Raw genomic sequence first — 12,131 nt, forward strand, 5'->3', positions numbered from 1 at the left:
ATGAGGGTGTTTTTCACAAAACTTCGAATTTTCATTTCTCAAAAGATTATTTTTGTTAACCCTTGCTATATTTCATCTTGGCCAACTTACAAAACAAAAAGTTGCTTTTAAAAATGGAAGATCGGATACAGAATTCTGATAGCAGGCATGTATTTTTTAAAGTCATACAAAAATTATGACATTGAGTAAACAACCAAGATCTTAATGTAACATGAACATATATTGAATGAGAATCGATTCATAAAGCAAGCCATTTGATTGTAAGACTAGGTTAGAGCCGTCTGAGAAATGTCGTCTGCACAGTCTCCACAAAAAATTGTATTCATTTAAAAGCTAAGAGTAGTACTGGTGAACTACGTGGAAGGTAAAAGCATTCAAATAAAGAAATCTCTCGCTTTAAATATCTTTGTACTTTTAATTACTTACCGACATTTAAACACATGACAATCTTATGACTTTATTCAGTGCCTCAATTAAGACTGATTCTGTTTTTTTATTTTTCTCTACGAAAATATTATAACCTTTAAAACTTACTGAAGCAATCCTCCAAGGTAAAATGTGCTATTATACTTGATTACGATGGGTCATTGCATTAGGAGAAATGTTTTAAATCATCGCGTCAACAATTCAATATACTGCCGACATGAAATATGTGATGATATTAGGGTCTAAAAGTATTCGTAAAAGCTGGACTTGTCTTGATAAAACGCATGCATAGACTTCATTGTTGATTGCATTGTCTCCGGAAGTGATTGTCGGCGCTGAAGAGATTCCCACTCAAGGGAGATAAATCAGTTTCCGAAAAAGCATATAGTGTTCGAATCATTGCTGAATATTCACTAAAGGATGTTCGACTAAAGGATGTTCGACTAAAGGATGTTCGACAAGAAAGTTGAGCATAAGGCTTCAGATTTGTTTCCAAATGTACTATGATTATTAAATACATATTGCTGTTTGGTGGAAAGAAGAAAAATAAACTGTCATGGTCCAAACACTTGCTTAATTCCTTGGTTGGTTTGTAACGTCACTTTCAACACATTATTGGCTACATCATGCCAAGGAAATATGAAGACACGCAGAGGCAGTTGAGCCCAGATGATCTGGGCGGGCATCGAACATGTGACTCATGGATTAAGTGTCTTACACTTTACAACTTAGCTACCTCTGATTCCAGTCCAGAATGCAAGTATATCAACAGTGAATCCGTTCTTAGCAGAAACCTCTTTCTAAAACTATATTGTTTACAACAGACATCATCTATAAACCTATTTTCTCGAGATTCCCATATTTGTTCTGCTGAGAAAGGGCATCAGTTAACCATGACAAAATTAGGCTCTTTGTATATTCTTGATAGACATGTTTGAGGGTAAATCTAAAATACTCGGTCCGACTATAGGTGTCAAAACCCGTGTCTTAAGTGCGTTGGACAAGTACATGCAAGCCTCGTTTCCTTTTAATTACAAATTTATACATCTTCTAGTGTATCATTGATGCAGCGTACATACTAAACATGTGTATATATATATATATATATATATATATATATATATATATATATATATATATATATATATATATATATATATATATAAGTTCAAGAAACTTTGCAACAAAATTTAATTAAGCAACAACCGTTCACAATTGTATACATTAAGCCCTATATATAAACCACTCAACCTGCAACTGGACAAAATTAGACGGTCGTACTGGTCCTTCCTATAATCGGTCGTTTTCACAAAGGATACAGAAAAGGGAAACAAGAAAATTCACACATGCAGAAAACAAGAAAACCATAAATAAAATAGGGTTATTGAACCTGACGTTAGAGAACATTAGAAACCCTACCTCCAAGTAAACATTCAGATGAAGTACTTAGAATTAGTTTGTTTCTAACACAAAACCATTACGATTAAAACACATATTGAACAGAACCTAATGTACTAGAGGAAACAAAGCGACACACCACTTGTGCCAAGAAATAAAATTCAGCCAATATTGATAGTGATATACTCTTCATCGTCTTAATACTAACGAAGCAACTGTACTGGATACGATATCCCAAAGTATCCCAAAGGAACTTCACAATGAAACTGCTCCGTTCCTTCCGACAATATTCCAGTCATCTGTTGATACCGGTACCGTACCTGCAGGTAGAACGAAGTCGATTATATACCCATTCAATTAAAACGTTCCAAAATTGAAACTGAATAATTACTCTCGTATTTCTGTAACATCTATTGCGTCCAAACTGATGGAACATATCGTAGTATCCTATATTATAAAGGCGTTGAAAGCAATAATTTACAGTGCCTCTTCAACGTAGCTTTATGCAGTAAACATTTTAAAACATCAACTGATGGGCTTCACTCACTCAATGCATATATGGAATGGACAACACATATACAACAATATAACAAGAGAGGCATTTAAGTATAAGGCACAATAGTTTATATAAAAAAAAAAAAACAAAGCAACCAAAATATTGTACTGAAACAAAGGAGCCTAAAAAATATACGTCCCCCCTCCCCCTCCCCGCACAACAACAATGTTGTGCAAACGTTTGCCGCCATTGGCTGAAATCTCTCGAAAACAAGCATGAAAGTTCCGTACCGTATGTGCTAAGTGACTACAACCATTCCCTTGAACAAAGTAGACTTTAAAACTCCGTGATCTATATGTATATAATTAGCACAAATGTTTTCCTGGCAGATCAGCAACATCAAAACGGAAACGGAAATTACATGTACTTAATCCCTCGATCATGCGCACAATAGTATGCAGTCTCCTTCTCCAATACCTAATTAGTACTGTAACAGATTACCAGTTCGCATGAAGAAACGGAAAACAAAACAAACAGCACCAGCACTGATCACTTTATGCAGCTAGAAAAGATATCAAAACCTTATAAGTTAAACAAAACCTCCTTTTGTTGTCCAAATGTTAATGATAAATACGTTATAAAGTCAATTACACTATCTCTTTGTATTAAAACTGTTCTGATCTGTGCTTCTGACTTACCCCTCCCAGTAATAAGCAGAACTGATTGTTTGAAGGAACTAGCAGAATCAAAATTACCATATTTTAAGACAAAATGTATAAATTCCCATCGCATTAAAAACTCAGGTATTTGTACTTACAATTCTATCATATCAGATTAAGCCTTGACTGTCCTTCGATGAATCAAGATAAATATCCTTTTCAAGATAAGAAAAATATCCTTTTCAAGATAAATATCCTTTTCAAGATACACATTTGCATTTCATTTGACCTTTCGCAACAGTAGTGATAACCACGCCTTCTTATGGGCACAACACATCCTATAAAATCAAATTTACTTTATTTTAGAATAATATCATTATGAAATAGTACGAACGTTTTAAACACATACTGAAACTTATCAAAAAAATTGGTTGCAAAATGCCGAAGTCTTTCCCATTTGAGTTTGTACGTGTTATTTATTTCCAGTCAGGCCACCAACTCACAGCAATCAGAATGTTTTCGGCTTTTTCTGCGATACAAACATATGCCTCCTGTGTATGTATGTATGTATGTATGTATGTATGTCAAGGGAGTAATTTACAGAAAAATCATACATTTTGGTTGCCAGAAAGTTCTCCACACAAAAGGAAACTTAAATCTATTCGGTCTACCGCAGCTATTTTTACGATTGGATCGATTATAGGATTGACGGAGAAGTTACACGTTAAAAATAAAACAGTTCGCATTTGCAACTTCTGTCAATCCTTGGTCAGTAAATAGCAGAGGTGGTCCGAATGCAGATATCGGCATACATATGATCTTCAGGAATGACTCAAAGTAGTAAATGCTGCTCACGCGTGATGGCACGTGTTTGAGTCATCATAAGCCCTATTTATATTCCTACGGAAAGCAGTAAATTATTGTAAAGCAGTTATGTTGTCAAATAAAGCTATATTTTATTTGTGTCAGCCATGCAAGTCTCAGACACAGGTAGTGGAATTTATCACGCGTAATCGCACAGGAAGTACATGCAGAATTTACTCCCCTGAGTCCTCCAGGTAGGCGGCGATTGTATCATCGTCTCATTTCCTACGGTCGCGTGAACATGCATTGATAAACTAAATTTTCTTTTAATTCATGCAGAAATTAGATTGCTTGACATCACTGGATAGAAAGCATTCCAGATTGCTGAATTACTTAATCGTTTTGGAGCTAAACTAGCATGTATTCTGTTTTGATTACAGTTAACGGCCACGTCCGTGTCTTCCATTACAAATTTGTTTTCAACATCTATCATTGGTATGGGCTGTAACAGGAAACACTTTCACTTTGATCATTTCACAGCCGATTTTGTATGAGGCGTCGTAGCGGACAAAAGCTGGTCCAATTAGAAAGTTGTAGTTGAAATTTCGATGTATATTGAGAAATCCAATATCTTGTGTTGGATCAAATTGCACGTCATTAAAGTTCCATTTTTTAGATCGAGACATTAGATTTTATATGTTGAATTATACATTGGTGGTGTAAAGTTTTATTTCCTATGTCAACGTTTTACAGTGTATATTTTGAATTACACAGCGGTGGTTGAAATTTCAATCTCATATGTCGAGAATTCCTACATCACACGTTGTATGCAACTGTTTGTGATGAATGTTCCATTTCGTAAGGCAACTATTTAGATTTCATCTGCTGAATTTCACAGCAACGAGAATCAGCCTCCTTGTTTAAAAATAACGCGGTCCGTTCACGAGAGCGACCTCTAAGAAATGCATAGTAATTCTCGACCTGTGAATGGCAACTTTTAAACTGTAAATGCATGAAATGTAATGGCGCCTCATAATTGAATACACAAATGATATATCTTAATACTCGATATTACTTCGAATTGTTAAAGCGGACATTGTGTAATGTTACTTTTAACACCAACACATCATTTTACCAAATAAAAATAAAAATTCGGACAAGGATAATTAAATGTCCAACCACCGCTGTGTAATTCAACAGACACAATCTAAAAACTCAACATAAGATATGGAACTTTCAGAACAAACAATGTGATTCAACATGTTAAATTGAAACTCTCGACATTTGACATTAAACTTTCAACAACGGCCGTGTAATTCAGAAGATACAATCTAAAAAGTCGATATTGGACATAACATTTTCAATCAGCGCTGTGTAATTCGTCAGATGAAATCTAAATACTTAACATATAAACTTTGAACTAGTACGTAAATTAGGAATTCTCGACGTATGACATCGAAACTTCCACCACCTCCATGTAATTCAAACGACACCATCTAAAACCTCGACATAGAAAATATAACTTTCAACCACTACTGTTTAATTCAACAGATACAATCTAAAATCTCGACCTAGAAAATGGAACTTTAAGGACAAGCATTTTTGATACAACACGTGAAATAGGAATTCTAAACACATGACAATAAAATTTCAACGGCAACGTTCTGATTGGACCAGCTTTTGTCCGCTACGGCGCCTCGTAATTTTGGTGACCTTGTTTATGATCGTCTGACGTAAGTGGACAGTGTGCAGTCTAACCTAACGGTTGGAAGGAAACAATCTCGTGGACGCAAGGGGCCGCCACGTTTAACCGTAGTTATTTTTGGACTCTGGTCGCAATTGTTTATTGTTTGTCAATGCTGAACTTTCCATAGTTCTTGTATGTTAATCTAAAGTCGCTTCAAAGATGGATTCTCGGTGAAGTTCTTGTAATTGGCTACTCGGCATATTTTCGAGAGGCTTTACTGTAGACAAAACAACAGGTAATGGATCACGGATTTTACTTGTACGTTCTGTGCCAGCATTAATGCCGCATTACTCACTGTGTACTGCCGCCAAAATAATCACAGTCATCCACACCATAATACTTAAAATGCTAAACAATAAACAGTTTCGTTTAAATCAATATCAAGAATGCCTAAATCTAGGCCAAGTATCACCACCAAAACGACAGGAACAACTGTTCTAACAATAGTCTGGAAGTACATAGAAGTAATAATCATGCAAAAGCATGATGGCGAGTAGGAGGCCCTCATCTTTATTTCTATTTTTCGCACCTAAATAAAATCGTGTTTCTGATTTACTGATTTTGGTTGGAACGCTCATTTTTTGTCCAGACTGCCAAAACACAATCATTTTTGGAAATACTTATGTGTATGTCAATCAGCATTGCCTGCTTCATGTTTGCGTAAAACCTTCTGAAAACTCGAATGGATTATTAAATGCAATTACAATGTCAGAATCCTGCAATGACAATGTCAGAATCCTGCAATTACAGTGTCAGAATCCTGCAATTACAATGTCAGAATCCTGCAATTACAATGTCAGAATCCTGCAATTGCAATGTCAGAATCCTGCAATTACAATGTCAGAATCCAACAACAGTGAAATGACCAACGGTTCAAAGTTGAACAAGAATTGTATTTAACATGTAAATGCATTAACATGCATTTGGACTTTAATTCATTCTCATTTACAAATAATAATAATAATAATAATAATAATCATCATCATCATCATCATCAAGATCATTTAACACATTTGTCCTCTTAAGTTCAAAGGTTGACACAATATTATTTGGTTCCAACACATGGTAGTGTTGTCGACTGTGATTTGTGGCGAAATCTAAATTTAAATTTGTCGTCTGCTCTTTTTGTATCATACAATCCTCCTTTATAATACAAAGACTGCATTGACACAAAAAAGCACAAAACCAACAAATCCTCCCCACCCCCAACAACATGCATATTTTATTACTAATCGACCTGAAATTGAAGTAGAAAATCTCGTGAACGTTATTGGTCTTTAAATAAAATTGTATAGCTAAAGTCAGTGTTATATGTCGTACCTAAATAAATACGGATTTTAACAGAGAACAAGTTTAAAATGATGCTAAATAAGCCAGGTCTAGTTGCCCTTACTCATTCATACACCGTTTAATTTATAGCTTATCCTAAATCGCCGGGTTTTGTTTTTCAGTAGAGTGTCCCAACAGTAACTTTGATTTTTCGATTTGGTTAAAGCAAGATCGTTTCACTTAGGCAATTATTACTAGCAAGTGTCGGTGGGGAATTTCTCCACCGAGCCATTAATTGTCAAAACAAGCCGGGCGTCACAAATCTGCCTATAATTTTTATTTCCTGTGGTGAGCTACAAGGGAGGAAATTGAGCTAGGTGATGATGTCCGTTAAAGACAACTTTGTTGACAAAAACAAACCCCACTGTCTGCACTGGGCATGTGTCCGCTATAAAAAAGGATAAGGACTGTCATTGATGTCTGTTCTGAACATTTATCCGCCGTATTGGAGGTGTTTGCTAAGGCAGGTTACACTGTATGTCTTGGTCTCTGTCACGAAGGCAAGATGCCATAGCATTTTGATGAGACCACATAAAAATGCTGTCATCTGCTCTTTTGCACAAATATTCCTCGTAAATATTTCGTTCTTGCTGACTAAAACATTACCAGAACTGTGCAGATTTTGCTGGGTGCCCTCAGAACTGCTATTGTTTGTTAATCGTTATTTTGCAGTCTTTTCTGCACTTGTTTTATGAATTATGTTAATTTGCTAACTTGCAGTGTGCATGCTTACTGAAAAATCCTGTGCGCAAATTGTGCATAAATAACTCTTTCATTGCAAACATCTAAACATGTTATACATCTTCACATCCTTGATTCGCATAATTGATGTCCAAAAAAGTGACCTTGATACCAGTCTATCTTCAATTTCTTGCCAATACTCTAATTTAGGTGAAATTCTTTTCCCTAAAACCAATGATACATTCTTTTCAACGACTTGTGAGAGGAATCGGGCTATATTCGAGGTATTGATTCAGCGGAAGTTGATAAATTACCCACGCATTAGATTTTAAGTATATCGAATGGGGCGATTTGACTGCAAAATTTGCTACGTGGCTTTTGATGTATGCAGGTTTGACTCTTGCCGAATCAAAGTGTGATTGATTTTCTTGCAGGCGATCATGCGAAATCCATTCAAACAAGATACTAAACAGCCGCAAGCAAGCTGACGTGACTAAGTCACTGTATAATTCAACAATTATTTTGGAGGATAATGTTACAAATAAGAATATCGGCCATGATAAGTATCAGCTAAGCATGTTCACTGCCCGGATGGTTGCAGAGCTAGATCAATACGTTATTTAATAGTTTTAATAAAACTGACAGAAATAAAATATACTTATATACCTATCAAACACATTTTAATAATCAATGTGGAATAAACGTGTATCAAATCCAACGATGTATAATGTTACCTGTTTAAACCGATCCTCGAGTATTTCAGATATTCGATCATCCGAACGATTTCCGAGATCGCAAACCTTCAGTCAAAGGTTAACAATGTAACCAACTGTGACCCACTGACCACTGGTATCACTCACTACGTATATAAGGCTGTTAGGTAATTTACAGCCAGGCTGAACGGTCGTCGTCTGGCATGTCTTGAGTAACACCGACCCCTTAAAAATTGTCACTATATATATATATATATATATATATATATATATATATATATATATATATATATATATATATATATATATATATATATATATATAGAGAGAGAGAGAGAGAGAGAGAGAGAGAGAGAGAGAGAGAGAGATAAATAACATACACACATTCAAATAGTCGTACCTCCAGCCTTTCCCATGCCATTTTCGTGATGTTAACGGTGATCTTGGACAAAACAAAGACTTTGATTTTCAAATGAACTACCATGCAAAAGGGGTTCCCCGAGTGGCCGAGTGGTCTAAAGCGCTCTCCGTTACGGATCCTTGCCATCTCACCTCTCTCTGCGTGGGTTCGAGTCTTGGATACGGCCAGTGTGGGTATGTGAGAAAGCTTGCCAGTAGCTTCTCGAGGGTCGGTGGTTCTTTCTGGGGTTTTCCCGGGTTCTTCCTCCACCATTAATACTGGCCACTATGTATAGCCTATCGTGTGTTAAAAATGGCGTTAAACCCAACAACAACAACAACACAACCATGCAAAGGATTAGGCTAGTGGTTCCCAAGCTTTTTCGGGACACCGACCCTTGGCGCCACACACACACACCTACCGTACGCTGTAAAAGTATTATTCAGCAATAGCCCCCACCCCCCGTAATATCACCGCCACAAAGGGGTCGGTACTGCCAACTTTGCGAGCCACTGGATGAGACGATGCTATCCTTGCCCTGGCGATCAATCAGAACCCTTTCTGTTAGTTCAGTACGCTCGGAATAAATAAACATTTGCTAAAATTAGGTGGGGCAATATAACTTTGGGGGTATGCAAGGCACTCGGAACACAATGTTGGTTACGTTTTTGTACAAAAGTAAAGGGAGTGTACAATTAAGTGCTCGTATTATGGTATGATATTCTGTTGTGGAAGGTCAGGGTCAAATATATATGAAAGTGTTGATTGCTCTCCTCTCCTTTGTTTTGTTTTTTGTTAGGCTTAACATCCAGCATTCTTATTCGCTCTTATTTCGGTCTAATTATTGCCGTTTGAATCACGCAGTTGTCACAGAATAAACATAATTTGTAAGTTGTTTTGTATATTGTTTTTTTATTTAAAAAAAAATACTTTAAAAAAAATCCTTATAGTCATTATATTTTGTCATTGTTTGGGTAAACCAAAAGCAGGAGATATGACTTTTGGTATATATATATATATATATATATATATATATATATATATATATATATATATATATATATATATATATATATATATATATAATGAAGCCAGATCACAAAGGGTCTGCCAATTTTAAAAATATAAATTATCCCGTCTACAGTCAGATGCGTGCTGGTAAATAATAAATGGTCCTCCAATTTGCAATAAATTCTTTAGGTTTGTCTCTTTTAGGGATACAATTTACAACACTAACTTGAAAGTTCATGTTTATATATTTCTTAGTAAAACTCACCATAGAGACCCACTTATGCCCATTCTTAACATATACATTTAATTGCCTATGGTTTATCTTGAGTCAGATACAGATATTCAATCCCTATTTCCGTATAACAAATCAGCATAGAGCTTTACGGGTGTTTTCTTTGACGTCCGTGCAAATCACGTAGTGGAACTTTTGTAAGTGGCAATGCATTTGAATTACACTCACAACACAAAACTAAACATATTTAGAAAGCATAACCGAATAGGCATGCCATAAATGCATAACCGCCTTCGTGTTCCCCCCCCCCCAACCGAATGGAATCGTTACATATTGCTTCTAAACACTTCTCGATCTCGACTATCCCTATACAAACTCGTTCTTTCAACCGATTCTCAACAAAACACGGATGTAATGTTGTGTATATACAGCTCCCTAGTCATCCCAACATACTGAATCAAGGTAGAATTTGACTGTCAAAATAAAGACGTATTAGGGTCTATGATATATAATATAGATAGGGTCGTTTCAATTACTATCCCATGCGGATGTAACGTACACAAGGGTATTATGATGCGTTGAGGTAATTAATTAAATGATTCTGGATATCGACTCAAATTTCCTCTCTGACTCCCATGTAAATCTGTGATATAACTCTACCGGTGTGAAATTTCATTCAAAGTGACAGCTCCTTTAACCTTTCGTACATAATTAGTAACGGGTTACTCAGATAAAGCCTGTCTGAATAACCTAAGTTATTTTGTAGAGGTTAAATTCATTTTATTCATATAACATGATGCAATTAATAGAATCGATGAGTCGTTAGTATATGATGTAATTACAGAGTCAGGTGTGGTTACATCTTGAATCATTTTATCATAAATCAAATTACACAGAGAATACCGACTTTGGGGGACAGTATGATTACACTGTGGGTTTATCTACGCAACACAGGTGTCATTATATGCCTTGCTTTAAATTATTCAAAGAACAATGTTACGTACATCGTAAGAGTAGCTTAATTCCCAAGGAAAGAAATGGTCAACAATGCAGCTGGTGCACACCTTTCATAAGTAAATGTATTCTTCAGACAAACTGAATGCATTGTTACAAGCAATACGAATGAAAATCCCGCAATGACAATGTCAGAATCCAACAACAGAGAAATGACCAACGGTTCAAAGTTGAACAAGAATTGTATTGAACATGTTAATTGCACTAACATGCACTTGGACTTTAACTCATTTTCATCGGCAAATAATAATAATAATAATAATAATAATGATGATGATAATAATAATGATGATGATAATAATAATAATAATAATAATAGCAGGATCAATTAACACATTTATCCTCTTCTGAAGAAGACAAAAGAAATACCCCCAATCTACTTAATAGATCTTTCTCCGTACCTTTGAACCTTCCTGAGCAAGAAACTCAAACTGAAACTCAAAGTCCCGACAACTTTGACAGTTTGAAAATTTAAATTTTGTAAAAGTTAGAATCACAGAATTTTCAGATTTTCCTTGAATTGGGACCCTCTAACATATTGTCAAACTTGCATGACGTATGTGTACCCTACGTATGGTATCTATCTTGGACCTTTTCAACACTCGAGCTTCTGTTACGTGCTCAAACAGTTTCCAGAATACGGCTCCAGGGGGTACACATTTAATTTTCCACTGAACTAGAACATATGCAAAACTAGAGCTATGTTCATGTTTTCCCTTACTCCATTTTGCACATTACCCTTCATCTTACTAGAGCGTCCGCCTCGGACGCGGGAGGTCGTGGGTTCGATCCCCGGCCGAGTCATACCAGAGACTTAAAAAATGGTACTAACGGCTGCCTCGCTTGGCGTTCAGCATTAAGAGGTTAGTGTTAGGACTGGTCGGCCTGGTGTCAGGATAATGTGACTGGGTGGGACATCATGCTACATGTCTGCGGCATGATGCCCCAGTGCTAGACATCACTATAAACTGCCACATTGCAGACATCGTAGTGATATGACTGAAAAATTGTTAAAGCTACGTTAAAAATCAAAATCACATCACATCACATCACTTCATCTTACAGAAAATGTATTCCAGAAGAAATGTATTCGAATATGCTGACTCATAATGAACCAGATTCTTTAAAATATATCGAATTGCAGGTGGCGTTTTGACAGGTTAGGATTGATTTTTTTCTGTTACACTGTAACTTACAGGTGTGATGAGGAGTCGAGTAAAA

This window comes from Sinohyriopsis cumingii, chromosome 17 (genome assembly GCF_028554795.1).
Source record: "Sinohyriopsis cumingii isolate HCF-2022 chromosome 17, ASM2855479v2, whole genome shotgun sequence".
NCBI classification, from domain to species: Eukaryota; Metazoa; Mollusca; class Bivalvia; order Unionida; family Unionidae; genus Sinohyriopsis; species Sinohyriopsis cumingii.